This window comes from Lissotriton vulgaris, chromosome 12 (assembly GCF_964263255.1).
Source record: "Lissotriton vulgaris chromosome 12, aLisVul1.2, whole genome shotgun sequence".
Lineage (NCBI taxonomy): Eukaryota > Metazoa > Chordata > Amphibia > Caudata > Salamandridae > Lissotriton > Lissotriton vulgaris.
The window spans coordinates 106,564,400-106,590,020 of NC_141700.1; the positions used below are offsets into that span (position 1 = coordinate 106,564,400).

Genomic DNA, 25,621 nt, shown 5'->3' on the forward strand with positions numbered 1-25,621 from the left:
GATGTCTCGAAATAGAAATATTATATGTACCTGTCAGGACCAGTGTAACTGGAAGAGAGAGAGAGAGGGGGGAGCAGCTGAGCAACGATTCAAGCTTCTGGTGAGATATATTGCGCAGCCTTTTTAGCCATTTTGTAATTTTAATAACTAAAATGATGTGTAAAGCTGTGACTTTTTTTACGCAAGTGTTATCCAAAACTAAGAAACTTTGTGAAAGTTGTGTTTTTTTATTTTGCCACATTTGCTTCAAAATCACAACTTTTGTCACGCTATTTTTGCATATATCCTAGAGACTAGAATTATAAGGCAATGGAGAGTCACATTATGCGGCTGGATTGACTGAGTTAGGCTTGCAAAGACAGGCACCTTATGCAGCATACTGTTCAAGTTCAAGTTCAAAAGACCTTTATGCGAATTTCATAAAATTCATAAAAGTACCGATTACAGCAACAATTCATTAAAATAAAATACATACAAACAGATAGAAGAATTATACAGAAGAACATTCAAAAAGTTTGTACAATAACAATAAAATAAGTTCCATTTCATTACATTATATACAAAGTGACACCATTATGGCTGATTACTGATTTCAGGGGTTTTCCATCGTCTTACGCGCTCGTATAGCCATTCTTAAAAAAGTGCTGGTGCGAAAAGTCAATTCTTCAGTGTCCAAAGTAAGCAGCATTATATATGATTCTTTGACGGTGAGAGGTCTGTGTTTTTTAAAATAGGGGGTTAAAAACCATTTGATGAATCTCAAATAAAATTTACAGAAAAATAAAAAGTGCAGATCATCTTGAGTACTCATACCATCACAGGGACATGGGGTGAGATCAGCACTGTGTCGATACCCCAAAGGAAATGACAACAAGAATTTGACGGTTCCTGCCCTCAATCGAAACAATAAAGCTCTCTCCCAACTAGACATAGGGAGGGAGAGATAGGGCGGGAGAGTTTGCCCACACAGTCCATTTCCTATATATTTCGTAACACTTAATTTTTGGGATTCTCTTCCAAAGCGATCATTTCTGTAAAGTGCATAGAGTGCATTTTGAACCTCCGCTTTGTCCTTTGGTTCAATTAACATTGGGTCGGTGAACAGGGTACCTCTATCAACTTCGTTGACTGATTTAGAAACTTCTGTGAACCAGGGAATCTTCATGCCATGTTCACAATTTAGGCAGCCCTTAATAATGTTTTGTGTAAGGACAGCAGCATCATTTCTCCAGATCCTGATCCAGAAAAGAGACGGTCTGGCTCTAATAAAATCACTTATATAAGGAAGATTTAGTTCTTTGTGACAGATGAAGTCAGATGAGGAAATCGGGGCACCCAGCACTTTTCTACAAAAACGATTTTCCTCTCTTTGAATGCATGTACTGCTTCCCAACCCCCATACCTCTGCTCCATACGTAGCAACAGGTGAGCACTGCAATTTAAAAATCTTTAAAATAGCCTTAGTGGCACCAATTTTCTTTGGGCGAGGGAGGCTCAACACAGAATTGTTGGCTTTCGAGAACTTGCTCGTGGCGTGGGCCAAATGCCCACTCCAAGAGCTGTTCGCAGCGAAAACCAACCCTAAAAAAGGAAACTTAGGAACAGATTGTAGTTTATCTGTGCCTATTCGAATTGTGTTTAGTTTCCTTTTACCCGGGCCACATGACATGATAAAAGATTTTTTTTAAATTTACCTTTAGGTCCAGACCCTCCATAAATTTTACAAAGCAATGTGCCAGCAGACGAAGGGCGTTTGGAGTGCGGGCCATGAGCACCGCATCGTCTGCGTATAAAAGCACGGGTAAAGGATTACCTAAAATCATTGGGACATCTGATGTGGCTTTTTTCAGGCAATTGGATAGGCCATTAATGTAAATGATGAACAACAGGGGTGCTAAAACGCAACCCTGTCTCACCCCCCTTCCTATCTCAATGGCTCCCGAGACCTCTCCACCCATCCCAATACGTACCCGGGCTTTCAGGTCAGTATGGAGATAGGCTAGAAATCTAACGAGAGTATCATCAAAACCATTAGATGAGAGAATTGACCACAGCTTAGATCTGTTTACAAGATCAAAAGCGGATGAAAGATCCATAAAAGCGAGGTAGGTAGGGGATGAGCGGGCAATGCAATATTTATCAATTATCAATTTCAAATTTAAACATTGCTCCACTGTTCCTACCCCGCTCCTGAACCCCATCTGGCATGGATCTAGGAAATCAGTATCCACCGCCCATTCCAATACCCTATTGTAAATTATGCGTCCTAGGACTTTTAGGGTATTGTCCAAAAGGGAAATAGGGCGATAGTTTGCTGGATCTGTCCTGTCTCCCTTTTTATAAATTGGGACAATAATACTAGTGGCCCAAGTAGATGGCATGGCTGCTTGTGGAAGACTGTTGAAGGTGTTAAGAAGTATAGGTGTCCACAAGTCGACATTATATTTAATAATATCGATAGGGAGACCATCTGGTCCAGGTGCTTTATTTCCTAGACTTTCCCTTATAGCTATTTTAACTTCATGATCCAAGATCTTTAAACCATCCAATTGGTCTGGATTAGGGAGAAAATACTCATCAGGCTCTTCAGGAAGGGCTTCATATATTTTGGAGAAATGGCTCTCCCACGCTGCACTTGTTATATTACAGCTTATTTGGGTGAGCTCTTTGCCCATTTCCCTCGTTTTTCGGACAGCGGACCAGAATGGGCCACTGCCACCCAAATTCGCACTAATTAACAAAGAGTCCCAGTGATCGGACAATAGGTTAGCCTTCCTTACCGATATTTTCTCTTTGTAATTTTTCCTGGCGGCTTGAACAGCAACTCTGCACCTTGGTTTGGCAGAGAGTACTTTTCTTAACTCTCTGTTAGCCAAGGAGCAAGATGAGTCAAACCACCTAGGCTCTTTGCATTCTTTGGGGAGTGGGACTGACAAGAGGGTTTTATTGGTATGACATAATGCTTTAAAATCTGCTATTAGTTTCTCATTGTTACCAGTGGGGGACAAGCAAGATTTTATCAAATGTGGGTATGACGTTTATACGCTATCTAAAATAGCCCCACAGTCAACTCCTCTCCATTTCAATCGAAGGCCATCAATTGAGGGTGTAATATCCCTTGCCCCGTTTAGATTCATATAAATCGGACTCGATACAAAATTTAAAATCACCAGCAAAGGATTATGATCACTAAAGGAAGTTTGCACCACAGAGGTGTTTGCTATACAATCAGTTAAGAGTGGTGAAGTGACACTGATGTTTGGAGATGGCTCCACCCCACACAGACCGAATACTCTTTCTTCTCCGGGGCACACAAAGTCTTCTCAAGATTAGATTACATCTTCACCTCGAGGCAGGAGCTATCGTTGGGGGACCAGGCTGAGTATAGGGCAAGGGGCATTTCAGATCACTCACCTCTGCTTGCACACATAGGGCGTGATGGGGGTGGCAGACGGGCCCGCTGGCACATGTCGGCATGGGACATACAGACGCCTGAAATTCTGGGAGGTATTAGGGCGGATATCCGAGTGTATGTGGCGGAGAATGAGGGCTCAGTACAGTCCAGGGTTACATTGTGGGAGGCCATGAAAACGGTCCTGAGGGATCGCTTCCAATCTAGGGTGGGTGAGGCTCGGAGGAAGCGTGATGAGGCAATTGCAACTGGGGAGGCGAACATACTGTCTCTAGAGACCGAATACCATAGCACGGGGAGTGAGATAGACCTTAGGAAACTGCTAGACGCCCAAAAGATTCACAGGGAATTGGCAACGAACGAGGCACGCACGCAGGCATTGGCCACCCTACACCGTCTTTACGATGTGGGTGACAAATCAGGGAAACTTATGGCCTGGCTGAGTAGGCGGGAGAGAGCTGCTAGGTGGGTGGACGAGATCAGGCTCCAAGGGGGCGCGCGGGCGTCCACAGACGACTCCGTGGCGGAGGCCTTCGCGGCCTACTTTGAAAATTTTTATCGGGCTAGAGACCTAGGGGGAGCGGAGGTAGTGCGGGCCTTTCTGGGAGATATGGAAGTCCCACAGTTGACCCCCGAGGATTGTGAGACCCTGGAGGCAGACTTATCACTTAACGAAATTACGGAGGCGCTGGCGCTTTTGAAGCCCGGGAAGGTGCCGGGCCCCAACGGTTTTCCGGCGGAGTTTTTCAAACGGACGGGAGACCTCCTCTCGCGCCACCTGCAGGGATTGTTCGTCGAGGCGTTTGATGCCGGGCGGCTCCCGCCAGATTTGACCCTAGCCACCATAGTCCCAATCTATAAGGAGGATAAACCCAGGGAGGAGTGCTCCTCCTACCGCCCAATCTCCCTCCTTAATATCGAGACCAAACTGTTGGCCACTATTTTGGCGCGACGCCTACGAAAGGTCATTCCAGATCTAGTGCACCCGGACCAATCTGGGTTTCTCCCGGATAGGGCCACCAAACTCAACCTACGGCGAACCCACAATTGGCTCCAGGAGGTCTGTGACAGGGATGAACCCCACTGGTTCCTCTCCCTGGACGCGGAGAAAGCGTTCGACGCGGTACATTGGCCCTTCTTGATGGGCACGCTCGAACGCTTTGGGTTTGGGCCTAAGTTCTTAGGATGGGTGAAGCTGCTCTATTCGAACCCCAGAGCGAAGGTGAGGGTCAATGGAAGGCTATCCAGAGAGTTTGCGATAGAGCGGGGGACACGACAGGGGTGCCCGCTATCCCCACTGCTTTTCACCCTCACGATTGAAATCCTGGCGATTCGCATTCGGCGTAACCGGGACGTGAGGGGGTTTCACTGGGGGGAGTCGGACGCGGACCAGGAGAAAATCTCCCTCTACGCTGACGACGTTTTATTGTACATCACGGAGCCGACTAGGACTATCCCTGCCCTATTTAAGGAGCTGGGAGACTTCGGGGCAGTGGCCGGCCATACCATTAACTGGCACAAATCGGTCATATACGACCCGCAGGGGGCCCCTAGAGGGGAGTGCCTGCCCGAACAGCTCCTGCACACCACAGAGGGCTTCCGATATCTGGGGGTCTTCATCACCCGAGACGCCCGTCGTTCCTATACTGCTAACATTGACAGGATCCTGGTGGCCGCGAAGGCGGAAATGGATCGATGGCGACAACTCCCACTCACCATCCTGGGCAGGGCCGCCCTGTATAAAATGATCCTTTTACCGAAATTCTTATACGCCCTCCAAAACGAATATTACCCGCTGCCAGCTGCAACTACACCGAAAATACACGCTGACCTCCGCTCCTTCCTGTGGCTGGGGAAACAACCGAGAGTGGCACTAACGACTTTGCAGCGGCACCAATACAGCGGGGGCATCTCGCTACCCAACTTAGAGGCATACTACTGGGCTGAACACCTGGCCCCAGTCAACGAGTGGATACATGCCCCCGCAGATCACCCGACCTATGCGCTAGAAAAATCCAAATGGGGCGCAAAGACGGTGCTACACTTCCTCTACGGGGGTAAGGGGGGACGTAGGCTTCTCCCGGCAACTAGAATCACCCTAACGGCGTGGCGTAGAGCTACGGTGAAAATGGGATGGCAAAATAGACCCACCCGGCAAACCCCCCTGTGGTCCTGCAGCTGGCTGACCGAACTTCACAAACTGAGGGGATTCAAACAGTGGGATGACATTGGCATCTCTACGATCGGGGATGTCGTGGCGAGAGGGGAGCTGAAAACCTTCCAGGCACTGCAACAGGACTTTGGTCTTCATAACACACAATACTTCCGATACCTGCAATTGCGACATGCGTGGGGGGCACAGAACATCTCCCTTACTGACATTCCCCAGTATGCACCACTTGAGGGACGCCTGCTCCAGGAGCGGATACACAGAGGGGCGGTATCCATGATCTACAAAACACTGACAAACAATATGCTAGGTGACCTACAGGCTTTGAGGGAGAGATGGGAGGGTGATGTGGGCACGTTTGAAAACCTGGATTGGGAACTCATCCTCATGCACCCTAGGGAGGTGGCCATCAAATCACGGCTTCGCCTCATCCAGTTCAAGGTTCTCCACAGGGCCTACTTTGATAGGACACGACTCTTCCGGATGGGGAGGGCCGCTGATGCCTCCTGCCTGAGGTGCCAACATCCTCAGGGTGATTTTTACCATATTATTTGGGGTTGTTCCGTGATTCAGGGGTACTGGAATGAGGTCTTCACAGAATTATCAGCAGTTCTGGAGGTTGGCGTCCCCAGGGACCCTAGGCTGGCACTCCTGGGCATGTCGACTGAGGTGGATGTCACACGATACTCACTTATCTTTCTGTTGTTGGCGCTGGTAGTCGCCAAGAGAGATATAGCTAGAATGTGGGGGGCACCAGGACGGCCGAATCTGGATGACTGGAGGCGAGGCTTAGACATGTACATGGCAGCTGAGAGGGTTACGTATAAAGCGAGGGGGTGCCCGAGGAAATTTCGAAAAATATGGGCCAAGTGGAGGCACTATCACGGACTCGAATAGGGGGGTGCACTGTGGAGGGGGGGGGGGAGGGGGTGAGGGTTACGATATGGCCCACGGAGGTGGTCTCATGTACGAATGATTTGCACCTGTTGAACCTGGAGGACCCGGAGGATGAGTCGAACTAATGCTTGCGGCTTCTGCCATGTGGGGTGTGGAAGACACTGAGATCCGGGGGGTGGGGTGAGGTATGGGGGACGAGCTGTTTGGGGGGGGGGGGTGAAGGGCGGGAAGGGGGACCTCGGATAGAGGCCTCTCAGTTGCCCGGGGATGTTCAGTGTGGAAGTTGGGAGGGGGGGTTTGGGGTGTAAAGATGGAACACGAAATGATCTTATCATGATAAATAACGTATGCTACTGTGTTCAAAAGTTGCGTATAACCGGGGGTTGCGGAATGTTGACGCCCCCCCCCGGATTGCCACACTGCTTTTCTTGATGATCCGTATGATGCAACAATAAAAAGAAATTTACAAAAAAAAAAAAAAGAGTGGTGAAGTGAATACATAATCAATAGTAGAGCTACTATCCCCGCTGATAAACGTGGGGGCATGGGGGAAATTCGTGTTATGCCGTACCCTCATAGCATCAGCAAGGTTGAATTCAGTTAATATTTTAGACAATTCTGATCCCCTGCGATCTGCTGAGTCAGGGCAAATAGGATCATCAGACTCTGTTAGTTTCACATTAAAATCGCCCCCTATTAAAATATCAGTGTTAGTGTCTACTAATGAGGAACATTCAAGCATACTTAAAACCTTTGATAATGCCAAAAAAATTTTGTTCGGTACACAATAAAAATCATTATTATAAAAATTAATTAAATAAATCAAGGTCTTTGACTTTAGCTTATATTCAAGAATTTGGATGTTAGGATTAACAGAGTTATCAATCTGCAGATCTCTGATTATACCAACTGCTAGAATTCTGATCCCTATGAATAAGCCACCCACTGCTCGACCAAATCTAGGTTTTGGTGATGTTAAACTGAAACAGTGGTATCCCTCAATATACAAATTTCCTACAGCCCATGTTTCTTGAAACATAAGAATATCCACATCATTAATTATCTCAATCCATGCAGGGTCCAACAACTTAGCTTCCAGCCCTGCAACATTCCAACTTAAGATCGATAAGCCATAAGCATTGCAACATTTGCCCGATCTACTCCCAATATTCCTATTTTTGTGGTGAGTTGACTTATGGGAAATGGGCAAAATGGGCAAAATGCTGTTGGTGGACATGGTTTCTGTAGGATCAATCAGGTCATGACAAACTGCAACTGGAACTGGAGGTCCCTCTAATTTACTGATTGCAGCTTGTCCATACATTTCGTTGTTGGCCGCTGTACCCAGTCAGTCCTGATCGTCTAAATTAGAAAAATATTCAAATCGATTATAAGTAGGAATGTTGAATGTTGTTGGTGTGAACTGATAGGGGTCAGGAGCTGGGTAAGACCTTTCTCTATAGTTGTGTTGGTGCATGGTTGGGAATTGTGGATAGTGGGGAAAGTGAGGGGCGGGGATTGACATTGATGGCTGATTCCGCAAATTGTGGCTATTCATATAATTGGCAATGGGCTTCTGATTCTGGATAAAGAGCGGTGATTTAATCCTTGCTCCAAAATTCATTTCGTGATAAGGGATTGTAGGGTGATAGGAGGTATCAAATGCCTGTAAAAATAGCCTAATGGAAGGACTGTGGTGTTAAATTCCCAGGGAGAGGGTGATGGGGCGCTAGCAAGTGTTTTCTCCGCCCATTGAGGATTTTTGAAGCTTATGGTAACACAGTCGCCCTCAAACTTTTTCCTGAGTGGGCCTATCCAACCCACTTGCTGAGTCTTAATAATCTCCCTTGGAGGGTTTTATTTTTAAGAGATGAAAAAGTTTCATCCTGGTCCTTCCTTAATTTGGTGACATTTACCAACACCAATACATACGCTCCGCATTCTGGTGGAAGATTGATGCGAGAGGGAACTTGCTTGGTTGTTTTTTGTGGCGGTTGGGCCACAGAGGAACTACTTGCGGGATTCGCGGGTTGGCCAGTAGTAGTCGCATTTAGTTTTTTAGTATTCTTGTCCTTCCTTTTATCCAGAGCTACGTTATTAGTGCTAAGGGTAACTGCTGGCTGGCTAATAGATGGGCCCTTCAATGTCGCTGATGTAGCTAATGAGACTTTGGGTGTAACATTAATGTTTGTGGTTGGTGCTTGTGGAGTATTAGGTTTGGTGCCAACTGTTTTATTTGAGCTAGAATTTGTTGCACCATTTACAACGCGTTCTTTATGTAAATTCTTAATAGGGATACTCAGATCGGCTATTTGCTTTTCGATCCGAGTGAGCCTACTCTCAATAGGAGATAAGTAAATACTCAATAATTCAGCCAACCTTTCCAACATGCGGTCATTAGCACTTTCAAAGTTATCATTGATGGTATCATTGTTAACTAACATTCCACCCTGCTGCTCATTCTCTCTATCAACCTCCTGGATAGTCTCTGTAGCTCTGGTTATATTTTGGTTAAGGTTAGAGTTAGATCCTTTCCCGGTTTTTCTTTTTGTCAGACCATGTTTCCTAACCTTTGTGGACCGGGACTTTGGTGCATATACCTTATGTTTTTGGATAGCCCCCTCACGTCTACCTCTTAGTTGTCTTGTGTTATCAACAGGTATTTCTTCAGGGGTAGGGTTGATAAGTAAATCTGGGGTCTTCTCCAAGTCCATACTAATGTCTGTGTCTGAGTCTATCAGAGGAATAGAGGCTGATAGATTAACCTCACTTGGGATGGTATGGATCTCGGCACAAATATTTGCTAAAGGTCTAATATTGTTTGGCAAGACCTGAACAGGTGTAGTAGCAGCAGCAATAAGACCAAGGGAAGAGCGTTTGGCGTGGGCCAGATCTTGAGAGACCCTGCGCTCTAAGAGCGAAATACCTTGGTTTATGGCATCATTGGCCTTAGTAATGAAATTATCTATGGGGCCAATTACTGAACCACCCCCCGCAGCAGCTGTTTTGCTGCGACTGCCCCTTGGAGACATAGTGGTGGAAGCGTATACTATGCCAGAGACAATATGGGCTAACGTTTGTTGTGCAGAACAGCAATAGTAAACAATGAACAAAACAAATATGTAAAAGCTAGGGGGGGTGAAAGGATAGGATTGCCACTCAATGGACACAGTAAGATAATTATGGACCAGCATGCAGGTACACCCAGCTGAAATATGGAACAAAGTCAAAGTCAGTGGCACACGTTTCTCATACAGAGTGTGTCTTTCGCAGTCCAAAACACATAAACTAGGGTGGAAATACCTTACGGGGGTGAAGTTAGGGGGGTGGCCCCGTCCCATCCTCTTCGTGCCACTGAGGGCCACAGAGGGCCCGCCCTTGTCCCGGGCTTCTCCCGCGCGCGACTCGCGGGCGAGAGGGGTGTCAGCCTTTTTCTAGCGCCTCCGGGCGCACCTGGCGCGTCACGGGCGCGCTGCCGCCCCAGAGGCTGCTGGGGAGTGTGGTCTGGTCCGTCCAGTCTGCCTCCTGGCGTCTCACTGGGCAAACACTGCCGCCGTTCCCCTCACGGCTCCGCCCGATGGCGTGGTAGCAAAAAGTTAAGCCTCCTGGTGTTCCCCCTGGGCTCATGGGGGTCAGCCTTTTTCTAGCACCTCCGGGCGCTCCTGGCGCGTCACGGGCGCGCTGCCGCCCCAGAGGCTGCTGGGGAGTGTGGTCCGGTCCGTCCGGTCTGCCTCCCGGCGTCTCACTGGGCCAACACTGCCGCCGTTCCCCTCACGGCTCCGCCCGATGGCGTGGTAGCAAAAACTTAAGCCTCCTGGTGTTCCCCCTGGGCTCACGGGGGTCAGCCTTTTTCTAGCGCCTCCGGGCGCTCCTGGCACATCACGGGCGCGCTGCCGCCCCAGAGGCTGCTGGGGAGTGTGGTCCGCTCCGTCCGGTCTGCCTCCCGGTGTCTCACTGGGCAAACACTGCCGCCGTTCCCCTCACGGCTCCGCCCGATGGCGTGGTAGCAAAAACTTAAGCCTCCTGGTGTTCCCCCTGGGCTCACGGGGGTCAGCCTTTTTCTAGCGCCTCCGGGCGCTCCTGGCGCGTCACGGGCGCGCTGCCGCCCCAGAGGCTGCTGGGGAGTGTGGTCCGGTCCGTCCGGTCTTCCTCCCGGCGTCTCACTGGGCAAACACCGCCGCCGTTCCCCTCACGGCTCCGCCCGATGGCGTGGTAGCAAAAACTTAAGCCTCCTGGCTTTGCACGTTCTATGGCAGTTTTATTTAGCTGTTTTGTCTTTTTTACATACATTAATGTTGTCTGGGCATATATTTCTCCTTTTTAACACCAGAGTAACACCTACCTTCATCAATTTGCACTTGAGATATGACCAGTTAACCTCTGCAAAGGGTCTAGCATTGTGGCACAACTTTTGAGCTAGAAACAAAATTGTTTTTCTTGAAATCTGCAAATTATATTGTATGTGATGGATTACATGGCGACTGCTGTCAATCCATAACTGTGCTATGGCCGCAGAATTGCATAATTCCAGTAGGATGTCATACATACATTTTGTACAGCATGGTTCTGCATAAAATATGCAAAGCCGTTCGATTTCTTCTCCTGTGCAACCCCATTCTGCCTGCAAAAGCTCTGCAAAGGGTACAAATGCAGAGAAAACATATCTGCATGTATTTTTCAGTGGGTTGTTGGGTATTTTGAATGAAAATTAGCTCACAATCTGAGGAGAATGATCTTGCAATGGATAGAAAAAAACTTTGCACAGCACAGGTGATGGTAAACTGTGAAACTTTGACAACTACACAAAAGTGAAAATCTGAAACTTCGCAAAACTTTGTTTCTGAAAAATCCTTGCACATCCCTACTTTTGTCCAACTTACGCTCTGATCGGTTTGGTCATTGTACTATGGTTCCCTCGAATGGGCGACAACTGCACTCCACACATGGGATCATTGGCAGGCTGCTGACAAGAATAACTAGCGAAGACCACACTAGAGCGACTGCTGGGAAGTAGCTGGAGTGGCTGCTGGGAAGTAGCTGGTGCGGCTGCAGGGAAGTAGCTGGAACGGCTGCTAGGAATTAGCTGGACCGGCTGCAGGGAAGTAGCTGGAGCGTCTGCAGGGAAGTAGCTGAAGCGGCTGCAGGGAAGTAGCTGGTGCGGCTACAGGAAAGTAGCTGAAGCGGCTGCAGGGAAGTAGCTGGTGCGGCTGCAGGGAAGTAGCTGGAGCGGGCTGCTGGGAAGTAGCTGGAACGGCTGCTGGAAAGTAGCTGGAGCAGCTGCAGGGAAGTAGCTGAAGCGGCTGCTGGGAAGTAGCTGGAGTGGCTGCTGGGAAGTAGCTGGTGCGGCTGCAGGGAAGTAGCTGGAGCGGCTGCTGGGAAGTAGCTGGAACAGCTGCAGGGAAGTAGCTGGTGCGGCTGCAGGGAAGTAGCTGGAGCGGGCTGCTGGAAAGTAGCTGGAACGGCTGCTGGAAAGTAGCTGGAGCAGCTGCAGGTAAGTAGCTGAAGCGGCTGCAGGGAAGTAGCTGAAGCGGCTACAGGGAAGTAGCTGGTGCGGCTGCGGGGAAGTAGCTGGTGCGGCTGCGGGGAAGTAGCTGAAGCAGCTGCTGGGAAGTAGCTGGTGTGGCTGCGGGGAAGTAGCTGAAGCGGTTGCTGGGAAGTAGCTGGAACAGGCTGCGGGGAAGTAGCTGGAGTGGCTGCAGGGAAGTAGCTGAAGCGGCTGCAGGGAAGTAGCTGGTGCTGCTCTGGGGAAGTAGCTGGTGAAGCTGTGGAAGTAGCTGGAGCGGCTGCTGGGAAGTAGCTGGAGCGGCTGCTGGGAAGTAGCTGGAGCGGCTGCAGGAAAGTCGTTGGAGCGGCTGCTGGGAAGTAACAGGAGGGCTGTGGGAAAGTACTTGAATTGGCTGCAGAGAAGTAGCTGGAGCGGCTGCTGGGAAGTAGCGGGAGCGGCTACTGGGAAGTAGCTGGAGCGGCCGCAGGGAAGTAGTTGGAGCGGCTGCTGGGAAGTAAATGGAGGGCTGTGGGGAAGTACTTGAATCGGCTGCGGGGACGTAGCTGGAGTGGCTGCAGGGAAGTAGCTGGTGCAGCTGCAGGGAAGTAGCTGGAGCGGTTGCTGGGAAGTAGCTGGTGCGGCTGCAGGGAAGTAGCTGGAGCGGCTGCAGGGAAGTAGCAGGAGCGGCTGCAGGGCAGTAGCTGGTGCGGCAGCAGGGAAGTAGCTGGAGCGGCTGCTGGGAAGTAGCTGGTGCGGCTGCAGGGAAGTAGCAGGTGCGGCTGTGGACGTAGCTGGAGTGGCTGCTGGGAAGTAGCTGGAGCGACTGCAGGGAAGTAGCTAGCACAGCTGTGGGAGTAGCTGGAGCGGCTGTAGGGAAGTAGCTGGTGGGGCAGCAGGGAAGTAGCAGGTGCGGCTGTGGACGTAGCTGGAGCGGCTGCTGGGAAGTAGCTGGAGCGACTGCAGGGAAGTAGCTAGAGCAGCTGCAGGGAAGTAATTGGAGTGACTGCGGGGAAGTATCTGAAGTGGCTGCGGGGAAGTATCTGGAGTGGCTGCGGGGAAGTATCTGGAGTGGCTGCGGAGAAGGAGCTGGAGCGGCTGCAGCGAAGTATCTGGAGCAGCTGCAGGGAAGTAGCTGGAGCTGCTGCAGGGAAGTAGCTGGAGCGGCTGCAGGGAAGTACTTGAATTGGCTGCAGGGAAGTAGTTGGAGCAGCTGCAGGGAAGTAGCTGGAGCGGCCGCTGGGAAGTAGCTGGACCGGCTGCAGGGAAGTAGCTGGAGCGGCTGCTGGGAAGTAGCTGGAGCGGCGGCAGGGAATTCACTGGAGTGGCTGCAGGGAAGTAGCTGCAGGTGCAAGGAAATGGTAGCCTGATGTGCAAGAAAGGAGTCTTAGTACAGGAGTTAGGAAGAACAGAGCAGGTTTAAGATAGTCAATGTAGGAAGCTCTGTGGGCCTTTCCTCCTGAAACAAGCCTCAGCTGAGTTGGGCCACCTGTCCATGCCTCTAAATCCTCTGGCTGTAGGCAGCAATCTGCTGCTGGTCTCAAGAATCTTGTGTGGGACAACGACTAGCTGGGCCTGAGTGGCCTTTAAGGGCATGTTGTCCAGTTGTGTACCAAGGTGGAGTGTGATTTCCTGAGGAGTTACATTTTTTACATGATAGAATTCCCCTATTTAGATAAAAAATTGGATTATATTGCATTGTATCCAACATTTGTAAAGAGCACTGTGACCAGACTGGGATCCTGGCGCTAACAATTTCTAAAGTCATGATAAGTGGCAGGAAGAAGAATAATGAGGGAAGATAGTTGTCTGTAATGGTTAGGAAATAACCAGGTCTTGATGGCTTTCCTGAGCTTAAGCAGGTCGGACTGAGACCTTAATTGAGACAGAAGTTTGTTCCAAGCCTGAGCCTCTTTGATAGATAAGGCTCGGCCCCCTTGCCGCATCCTATTCAATCGATATTCTTGAACAAGATCGGCTGTAGATGAACTTAATGATCTTCTTGGAGCACATTTCCTCAATCTGGTCTGTAGTGACTTTGAACCTTTATTCTGGAGGGCTTTGAATACTATACAAGGCGATTTAAAGAGGATCCTCGGATCGACAAGTAACCAAGGAAGGTCTTTGAACGCATCAGAGGCAAAAGAATTCCCCAATCTGCTAAGAGTCAATTTGGCTGTAGCAACCTGGACTCTGTCCAATCTCTTGATCAGATAGTTGGGGGCTCCTAAAAGAAGTGCATTAGGTAGCATTGGAAAGATCTTTCTGAGGCTTCGGGGAAGTGCAAAGCAGATCCCTACCACTCCATTGACATGCTTTTCAAAAGAGAGGTGATCTCCCAGAGTGACTCAACACAATAGCAACTCGTAAAAGGCTCCAATTTTAACGGTGTAAAACTTTAACTTGAGGTTTATACGCATGCTGCACTAAGATAATCTGCTCTCCTCTGAAGACTGAATTTCCAAACAGTGCTGGAGTAGAGGGAGACCCAGCCAGATTCTAGATCTGAGCTGGCACCAAGGGCTCCTACTGACTGTGTCCCAGTGCAGTGTGCCTACACGTGGACACATGCAATGATGCCCGCATACACTGTGCAAAGCAAGAGCCTGCAGAGTGTCAAGCAGGGCTCCAACTATTCCTTTCCCGCGAGACCCAGTGCAAATGACTCACCTAAATAGAAATCAGCAACTCCTTTTGTGTGAGTTTTACCCTTGCTGAGAACAGTTGGAGTTAACAGGATCACAGGTGGAAACTAATATCTTGCTGCAGATACAAACACTTGCCCATCAAAGCAATAATGACCTTGGTAGATGATATGATATACCGCCTCCCTCTTGCTCGATTTCAGTAACATGAGACGCGTATCCCGTATCATTGGAATGCATGGATAAGGTTGGAAACATAAATCAAGTGCAAGCTGGGGCAGCATATGAACAGAATATAGTCTACCATGGCCATTACTATCAAACAGAGACAATTCAGGAAGATGCTGAACATCTACATATGAATAACTTATATGCAAGAAGAACTTAGTTAAAAGAAGAATCTGCAAAGCACATGTACACTAATAGAGCCATTGGAAAGATTATTAAGTATCAAGTCCAGGAGATATATTTGGCTTGGATATAGTGCTTGAGAATGAAGGCTTTCATATAAGCACTGAAGAAGTCCAGTGTATGTGAAACATGTTGGCTGTATAAAGAGATTAAAAAAGAATATATGTATGTATGTATATATATATATGTATATATATATATCTTTCCCAATGTGACCATCAGACCTGCGATGCGCTCTGCTACCCGTGCTCTGCGTAGGGGCCGGATCAGGGCCCAAAAATGCAATTTTCACTCCAAGGACGCGGCACTCTAGGTTGGGGTTTTAACTTAGATTGTATTTAATCACTTCTGCTCGACCAACGCGTTTCAGCCTGCAACGGCTTTCTTCACGGTAAGTGAGCCTTTGTTTATTTTTACTTTTATCTCATTTTAGCCATAAAGGGGCATTATGGGATATGTAGTTATTTGAATGTCAAACAAAATTCAACAGACAGTCATTGCTTAAACTTTCATTGGTTCTTGAAGGTTTCCGTGCAGCAATTACCTCTTTCTTGTTTATCTTTGATAGAGTATCAAATTTTTAATTTGGCAGTCTATTCTTTGGCAGTCTTTTTTCTATACTTGTTACGCCAGCGTTTGTGTACGGCTGCCTGGGATTTGTAGAGCACCATAATGCATTCATTTTGGATGGTGATGTTCATCTATATTCTTGATTTTAGTGGACAGGGTGTAGTACCCATTGCACAGTCAATTAGTGTGTTTTTCTATTGATTTTTTGCTCGTTTCCAGGTTGCTGCTTAGCCATCACTCAAGAAGTACATAGAGTTCTTCGTCGCAATTCATCCCTCTTGGGGCCTTGGTTTTGAGTCTGATGATTAGAAGAAAAATATATACATATATATATATATATATATACACACATATATATATATATTAAACAGAGTTCGCCGATCTCCTGGCCTATAATATAAATTCCTCAAATGTGAACATCCCAAACTTGCAGCACTTTATTTACTCCCCAAGTTACATAAGAACAAGGTGAATCCCCAGGACGACCTATTATGTCCTCCATCTGGAGTACTTATGAGAACACTTCTACATACATCGATCATTTCTTGCGCCCTTACGTCCAAAAATTACCCTTGTATCTCCAAGATACCCGTAATTTTTTAAGAGTCATTGAAAAAATTCAATGGGATGACAACATGTGGCTAATGACATTAGATGTCAATAGCTTATATACATGTATACCACATCATCTGGGAGTCAAGGCCAATCAATTTTTTTACAACAGCAGGATGTAAAATATCTTTTGCATACACATATGGTATTAAGCATGATGGAAACCTGCCTCTCAAATAACTACTTTGTGTTTGACCACGTCATCTATCGCCAGAGACTGCGATGGGAACCTGCTTCGCCCGCAGCTATGTGGGATTATTCCTGGGCTGGTGGGAGGAGCAGGTGGCCAGTAACATCTTGGCCTTTACCCAGAATGTGGTCCTCTGGGCAAGGTATATAGATTACGTTTTCTGTATTTAGAAAGGCGAAAGAGAGGAGGCCAAGCAATTTGTCACCAAGTTGAACACAAATGATTACAATTTAAGATTTACAAGCACTATAGAAAAACAAACAATCGAATTTCTAGATGTGGTTGTTAATGTTGAACAAGGCAGACTTATAAGTAGGCTGTTTCGTACGCCAACTGCAGGGAACAGCCTCTTGCATGTTGCCATCCAAAAAATCTGATCTGTAGCATACTGTATGGGGAGCTATTACGGGCAAAAAGAAACTGTGGCACAGAATCAGAATTTAAAAAAGAAATGACCAAGATGAAGGAAAGATTTTTGTAAAGGGGATATTCAAACAAAGTAATAAAACAGGCTTGTGATAAAGTTAAATCTGTTTTGAGGGAAGACCTCTTGAATCCAAAATCTTTACTAAGGGAGTGCGTATTCGGATCAGTCATGGCAGGTGAGAAACAGTCTCAAAAAGTATTGTCACGTTTTAGACCTTGATCCAATTTTAAAGATGTCAGTAGGGAGTCAACCAAAAATCACCTTCAGAAAGTGTCCGGCACTGAAAGACATTCTTTGCAGTAGCACTATAAAGGAAGGAGAGAATTCAAGAACGATAAAGGGATTCTTTACCTGTAGGTCGTGCAAGGCATGTAAAAATAGAGTAAACAGGAAGGAACTCACCTCGTTCAAAAATCAGAAACCGTTCGTGATTCAAAAGCATTTAACATGCAAATCAGATTTTTGTGTTTATGCTTTATGTTACCCCTGCCCACTTGTATATATCGGAAGTACAATACATAAAGTCAAAAAAAGAGTCTTGGAACACACTAGGGCAATCATCAATGAGGATAAACAAGATCCCATTGCGAGACATTTTAAAGAATTACATCATAAAAATGTCAACATGTTGCAGTTTTGTGCCCTTGACATGATTCCAAAATCGGGGAGGGGACAGAATAAGAGAGTTGCCGCAGTTGGAGTCCAGAATGATCATCAAATATGACACAGTACAACCATTAGGATTAAATAAGGATGAGGAAATGTCTATCCATTTAGGTTGAAAATGTTGGAATGGTCTTTATTGTTTTTGTTGTGTACCGAAAGTTCAGATGTATATATTTTCGTATTCTGTTAATATTGAAGCATCAAGTTTGTTTTTTACATGCAATTACATCACAGTGATCACATATTTTTTATTTTTTGTAGGAGACATACTGTCAGCACACATAAGGGATGAACAACAAAGAAAAGCCTAAATGAAATGAACAAACTTTGTGATTTAGTGCGGAAAGTAATAACATTATCACAGGAATATGGTGGTATACAGTGATGAAGTTTCTTTAAAAATGGTTCAGTACGATGTGAATGCCCAATTGGGCGGAATTGAAAATTACCACAGTGTACACTGTAAACATTGAGCGCTACATGCAAGATGAATTTAATCTGAGTATAAGCTCTTTAGTGTAATCAATTGTGTTATGTGTGCATTGATTTTACTTTGTATGAGGTATTGCCCACTTGGGTGCAATTGCACCAAGATGCACACAGCGTTTGAGCACAATGCACTTCAAACATCATATTTTTGTTACAGACGGGATCGCCAAAAATTTAAATTTAATGAACTTAATAATTAAATGAACCTTAAAGACCAAAGAAACTCATATGTTAACAAATGCAATTGTGAGATTATGTGTAATACTTGTATAACACTTGCAAAATACAATAGTTTTTGGTCACTTTAAGATGACTGCCAATTTCAGAAATTACTTTGTGTTGGGACAGGTAGTCCTACTTCTATTATTATGTTGGTTGAGCACTTTAAGTTTCACAGTGTACAAACTAAACAATTACCCGTGACCAAGGTGCAGCTGCACCGAAACGCGTTGGGCGTTTGTTTGTCATTTTGTTTGAATAAATCTCACGCTATACGGAATTGGGCTCGAGTTGGCTTTCTTTTGGAGAAGAAAAAAAAGCTTGTGCGAATATATATAATATATATATATATATATATATATATAACATCCACTTGCGAAGGAGAGCAGGTACGGACCGCTCGCTGAAACGATTTTGAATGCAGTGCTTTATTCAAATGGCATCTACACTACAACTAGTCAGTCCTGGCCAGTAACTTTTTTACTGATATGGAATAACGGCTGACCCAGCCGTGGAGGAGCCCCGCCGTGAGAATACGGACCCCCGCGATGCCAACTGGCGGGCGTGACATGGGACAGGTGCTGGAGTATGATGGCATGAATGTGCAGCAGTCAGGGGTGCAACATGATCCAGCCACCCACTGCGGATGTATTTTGTTTTTAATTAGGGACGGACTGCGTGCCAGCTCCCTGAAGCCACACTTTGGTGAAACTGCAGATTCCAGAAGGCCGTGAAAGTGCTAGAAATCTTTATCAAATGCAGTGGCACCTGTGGTTAGTGAAGTGTCACGAAACGTGTCAGGCTTGAAGGACTAATGCTGAGAGATGTGTTCCCTGTATGCAGCAGCCCTCATTAAAATTCCTTAAGCGCTAGCAACCTAAGTGGAGAAGTGTGGCTCACCGGTTAGAGGAGGCAGACCCTGAAGCAGAGGACAGACCGGGACCAGGGTTCAATTCCGGACGTGGCAGGGTCTTGAGCTCAAAATGTCCACGGACTCGATAATTCTCGCTTCAGTGCCTACTCAAATCAGGGGCTCACACTCTGCAACTCTGGGCAATAGCTTGCTCAATCTCCACTACGGCCCCCCCGCAGTGGGATGCCTGGCTTTCACCTTGGGGGTGCCCAGTAGGGGCTATCTCACAGGGAAAAACCAGGACAGGTTCCCAAAGCAAGCGCCTTGAGACCCTTTGGGGTGATTAGTGCGCTATATAAGAAGCCACACATTACATATACATTTGCATTCCGTGGGGCAACTTTTTGCTGAGATAGATAGATAAATAGATAGATAGATAGATAGATAGATAGATAGATAGATAGATAGATAGATAGATAGATAGATAGATAGATAGATAGATAGAACCCTTCTTCAACAGCCTCTCCTGCTTTCTGCAGCAGGTGCATCTACCCGTTCAGCTATCTTAATGGGAATCAAAGGGGTGCAAGTTACACAGATCTCGGCCGGGTAGCCATCCCTTTAAACTAAGAAACGCCAAATGCATGGTGCCCATGAATACATTCAGAAAACAAAACTGTCATTTTATTCTTTGATTAGCGAGAGCGGGCCTGCTGATCCGGAGGCGGCCACCAGAGGGCGGCGGTGGACCTGCGTTGCTGCTCTGGAGGCTGCTGACAGGGCAGCGGCGGGGCTGGGGCGCGCCTGCAGGGTGACCCGGGGTCACTCGCTCAGTACGGCTGGTAATCTCTCTGTTATCCGTACTCTCACAGTATCCCGGAGGATGGCTGCGCAGTGACGTCAGTCTCGGATCGTCCCTGCTGGACCGCATTCATTAAATGTAAATAAATAAGTAAATACCTGTCGCGCCCTTGGCTTGGTTCCAGCGCCTGCCTCGTTCTTCCGCCTGCTGTCGGTCTGTCATTTTTTTTCGCGTCCAGTTTCTTTTTATTATACTCATTTCTACCCCGTGTCCTGTTTTCCTATATTTCCTTTCCTCCTTTTTTTTCTTCTTTTTTTTTGCCGTTCTCGCTCTAGCGGGTGAAAAAGTTTGAGGAACAAAAATAAGGCCCGGAGCTCAATAATGAGTGCCTATACCCAACGCCTGTTGTCACTCACAGACACTGAGCACTGGCTTCCGGCCTCCAGTGTTTTACACTGACACACGGCAGTGCGGGTACCTACAGTGGTGTAGTATGGGTGTCATGGCCCTTCATGCAAGCCAGGAGAGGGCCCCATCCCCAGGTCTGGTAGTGAAAAACAGCTGTAAAGTGCCACCGGGCCCACCTCCCAGGCCCCAGGGCCACAACAACTTCTGTGCTATTCATAAATACGCCCTCGGCACTTACCCTTACAAAAGTGCTGGTACTGTCCCGTTAAAAGTGCAGCACCCCCACTGAGAGCGGCAGGTAATCTCTCTTAAACGTAAGGTAGTACAGGTTCTCTGCACATGTGAGCACCTACCCTTTAAAGCAGTGAATTAAAGCAGTGCAGGTACTCGGTACATGACGGTGGCTGTACTTTTAAAGTGCTGAATCAGCCGGCACTTCCTGTCTCTTTATCTCACTCTTGCAGGCTTTTGTCCATCCTTCTCCTGTATTTCGCTGCTTTCTGTCGTGCACTTACTTACACTTTTTCTTTCTGTCCCGCTTTAGGTCAAAAAAGACTGATGATGAAAATGATGCGGTGGCCTCAAAAATGTGCCCTGTGCAGTCTTTAGAGCAGGGGGTGGGATAACCATCTGGCTTGTATTTTACCGACATAGTCACTAATTTTATTTGATGGCTGGTAAAAAGCACAAAATTGGGAAGGAAGCTAAATGGTTTTTTTTTCACCTTTTGAAACAGAAGCTGAACAGTGCAAATACACTAAGAAATATATTCAAAAGTATTTTACATCTGTAAAAATATTTATACCCGATTAATGAATCAATCTGAGGCAAAATTACAACTCTAAAATAAAGCTGAAGGTTTGAGGTAAAATCTTATTCGAATTCAGAGTTTGGAAAAAAAAACTGGTCAGAATTAGTCTCTGAGAAAGGGGACAGCTCTAGCAGAAGATATTAACATGCATATTTTACTTCGTCTTGCTGCATACTTTAGTCAAGCTGGATAATCTGTTCCTCCCATGCCGCATAATTCCAGGTCCCCTGCTTTTACCCCTCCAGGCCCTATTAAAACACAGACAATCGTGTGGCTTTTTTGCTCCTAGTAAAAACCTTGTGTGTGCACAAAGGGGTTGCTTTGTGCTATTTCGCTGATACTAGTTTACCACTAATCTTTTGGGCTCCTGAGTATGTGAAAAAAGCTGAAAAGCGCTTCAACACCTCGTCAGGGGTAGTAAGCGCTATATAAATACAATTACATACCTCCACGTTGTTTAGGCTCAACGTACCATCTGCAGTGTGGATCTATGTACAGTAAATTTGTTTTTGTTTTTTAAGTGATTGTTCAAGCTGCTCCTGGTAGCCTCCATTTCCTGAGTCCTGCTTTGCTTGGGTTTACCACTCGTCCGTTCATAGCCACCATCAAGTGTTGACTGACAGTGCTTACCAGCATGATGTGTCCGTCAGGAGGTTACGTTTGTGTCACAGGGAACTGTAGGGGATCAGGTGCCTCTTTTGGTTTCTTGCATGATGCAAAATAATGGTGCATTCTCTGCCTGTGACATGAGTGTGACATGATGGTCAGAAGTCCAGGATGGTTTACGATGCAGGTGGGATGATTGTCGGTGATCTGGAGCATGCACGGACCACTTGGATGGTAGCCATCTCTACGCTGCAAAGCGATCTAAGGCCAGGCTGGGATCCTTGGAGCAGTGCGTTGTTCTAGTATTCTCATAGTGCATGTAGCAAAAGCCTTCGGAGAGATCTTATCCAGAAACGACAAATGGGCGCTGTGGTCTGTAATTGTTGGGTTCGTCATCTACAAGTCTTCTTCAGCAGTGGAAGAATTGGCCTGGTCTTGATGATTTGGGAAGGATGTCTTGATTGAAGAAACACTGACAATGTAGTCTAAGAGAATCCTCAGAGTTGGCCTTCAGTGTTGGTGCCGAGATAGGACTCCTCTCATGGGATGTGCTCTTCAGTGAGAAGAGGAGACGAGTTGTCCTAGGTGGAGTTGATTTTGAAGTGTGTCCATTTTCGGGAGCAGTAAGGAGGTGCTGTCGGTATGATGGTTTGTGGTTGAATCATGAATGTGTTCTCTAATGTTGTCTTGAAGATGTCGTAAATGGTGGCCCACTCTTCCATCAAGTCTCTGTGGGGAGCTCAAAAATGTGATTTTGTGTTTGAAGGCTGTATAAAGTGCTCTGCTTGTGTTGCAAAGCTTGGCTGATGAGGTTGTTGTTATTGACTACCTAAGATTCTGTGAAGAGCTGCCATCAGGAAGAAAGCAGCTTTAAAATCCATATTTTCTGCTTCTGATGTAAGTTTTTGTGTGTAACCTGTTGCAGGGGTTGTGGCTACGTTGCGGGAAAGGGCGACAGCCACCGACATCATCTGCGGCGTCCCCCAGGGCTCATCCCTCAGCCCAACGCTGTTCAACGTCTACAAGGCCCCCCTCGCACAAGTGGCCCGCCGTCACGACCTCAACATCGTCTTCTACGCTGACGACACCCAGCTCATCCTCTCCCTCACCAAGGACCCACACACTGCCAAAACCAACCTCCAGGAGGGAATGAAGGCCGTCGCCGATTGGATGAGGAACAGCCGACTGAAGCTGAACTCGGACAAGACGGAGGTCCTCATCCTCGGACCCACCCCCTCAGCCTGGGACGACTCCTGGTGGCCGACCACACTGGGAACAGCACCAACACCCACCGACCATGCACGCAATCTAGGATTCATCCTCGACTCCTCCCTCTCCATGTCTAAGCAGGTCAACGCCGTCTCCTCCTCCTGCTACAACACCCTCTGCACGCTCCGCAGGATCTACAAGTGGATCCCGACTGAAAAAAGAAGACTGGTGACACAGGCCCTCGTCAGCAGCAGACTGGACTACGGAAACGCACTCTACGCAGGAATCCCAGCCAAACACCTACAATGACTACAACGCATCCAAAACGCCTCCGCCCGACTGATCGTCAACGTACCCCGCTTCAGCCACATCACCCCCACCTGAGAGACCTACACTGGCTCCCCGTTGACAAGAGGATCACCTTCAAGCTCCTCACCCACGCACACAAAGCACTCCACAACGCTGGACCATCCTGAACAGCAGACTCAGCTACTACACCCCCACCCGCCAGCTCCGCTCCACCAGCCTCGCCCTCGCCTCTGTCCCCCGCATCCAACGAACTACCTCCGCCGGCAGATCCTTCTCCTACCTCGACACCAAGACCTGGAACACCCTCCCTACCCACATATGGCAGACCCAAGACCTACTCGCCTTCAGAAGACTCCTCAAGACCTGGCTCTTTGAGCAGTAGCAGCACCCCCCCCCCCCCCCCATCCCCTCAATGTCTTGGAACCCTCACGGGTAAGTAGCGCGCTTTACAAGTACTCTGATCGATTGATTGATAGCACGCACCTACAAAGATGTCGCTGCTGATGTCACACTTTAGGTTACCTTGTGACATGAACACACTGCTTGCACTATAGTGCAAAGGTGTGTGAGTGATGTTTAGCATATATCTTGTATCAGATTGGTACCCTTCCAGTAGAAAAAAAAATATTTTCTCAAACATTATGCCTGCCTCGTGGAAGCACATTTTTGGCGCTAAGCCCTGTCCAACTATTTTTAGTAGATAGGACTCTGTACCAAGAACCTTGAAAGGTTACATGGGGCGCCTTTTGCAGCAAAATAGCGGAAAGTGTTATTGCGCATTCGTTTAGGGTTACTTTCCAGCGCAAATCAAGTGAATCCCATTCCGTACTTCGCACTGGTACGCATCACGTTTTGTGACACTCACTGGTCCAAAGCCTTGACTATATCAGGTGTTCAGCAAAGGTGTTGATGTTATGTTTTTATTAGCGCTCTGAAGCGGTCTCAGAATGATTTTAGCGCTACAAAAACGCAATTGATATTAATCCACTCCACAAGTTTGATGTAAATTTCACCGGCTGTGAACCCCGTGTGCCTCTAACACGTAAAGGGAAATGGAGATCAGAAATAGAACAGAGTGAAAACAGTTGAAAACAATTGGGAAGGTACATTGGTTGGCACAGTGTCAACACCTGCGCTTTCCACTGAAATAAAATAATCATGTTAGATACTTCAGAGGCGATATGCAAGTGTGGAGAACGTCTGCGAGGCCTGGAGCCCCCTAGAAGTGTGCGCAGGGCTGGCCTCGCATTCAGTCACTAACACCTGCGCGCTCTTTCACCCTTGGCTGGAGTTTGGCGCATCCCGGGGCCGGAGCACTCCAACCCACCACGGCTCGCTTACAGGTTTATAGTGTGTTGTTTTGCCTTCAGTCACCCACACACACCTCCCTGGAGGCCTGGCGCGGAGTTAGGCTCCAGGGTCTTGTTTTTGGGTCTGCCTCTTGTTTACTCTAGAGTTTGGCGCATCCTGCGTTTCGTTCTCCGTTAACACTCCCGCCCGGCCAGGTGTGGCCGCCCGGCCAGGTGTGGCCTAGAGGCCTGCAGTCCCTCCACACACACCTCCCCGGAGGGTCGGCGCTGTACCTCACCCGGGCTTGCTTTGGTCTGCGTGCTCTCTCTCAGAAGCCTAGCTGGGGGGCTTGGGTCCTACCCAGTCACCAGCACCTACCGGTGTCTGTCGGTGCGCCTTCGCCGTCAGCCCTCCTGCTCCCCTCCTGGGCCGCCCTCCTCCTCGGGCTCCTCTCCTCGTGTGTGCCCTTGAGAGCTCCCCTCCTGCTGCCACGAGCCGGGCCCTGTGCGGTGACACGAGGGGGCAAAGCTTCCAGCACAATCTCGTCTAAGCAGGGATAAGCATCACCTGTCCCGGCGCACAGACCCCCCGCCGCCGGCTCCTGGGGATCAGATGATGACTCACCAGGGATAGCGCCCCGAGTCTGCCCGCTTCTTTAACGGAGCTCGAAGCGCTTTGCTCTCGAGGCGCGTCGCCCTTGGTAACACTCTATTCAGCCCACTGCGCTCTGTTCCGCTCTGTGATGTCATAATCTGTCACATTTCACTCCGATGTCATCTACTCTACACCGCAGGTCAGTTCAGCGCGTCACACGAGGTGACCCGCGGGTCACGACCTCAAACACTTCTATCTGTCAGAGCTTGGGCAATAAAACCAATTAAACTGTGGGATTAGCAGTAATCCCTTGTTTTTTAGGTTTTGGAAACATGTGATGTTGGTAAACGAGCACTGGGGCAATCGTCTTTCTTTCTTCAATCGATCTTGGCACGCCCATGTACAGTTCCTGTTCCATCATTTCCGTAGCATGGAGGCCACCCTGGCAGTTCTCTGGGATTGGTATCTGTCATAGATTCACATGCCTGAATCATTCCCACTCGTCTATCTGGGAGTCCTACGACAAGCAGTATGTAATAGTCAGAGGCA

At 47.7% G+C, this 25,621-nt stretch overlaps 1 protein-coding gene across 1 annotated transcript in view; it reads right to left on the reverse strand.

Annotated features, from left to right (window-relative positions):
• LOC147673531 (complexin-3-like) overlaps positions 1–24,958 on the reverse strand; it is a 50,058-nt gene extending 25,100 nt beyond the window's left edge. The window contains exon 1 of the mRNA XM_086947396.1: positions 24,857–24,958. The gene's annotated coding sequence lies outside the window, so the exon portion shown is untranslated. The remainder of the gene's footprint in view (positions 1–24,856) is intronic.
• Positions 24,959–25,621: the final 663 nt, after the last annotated feature.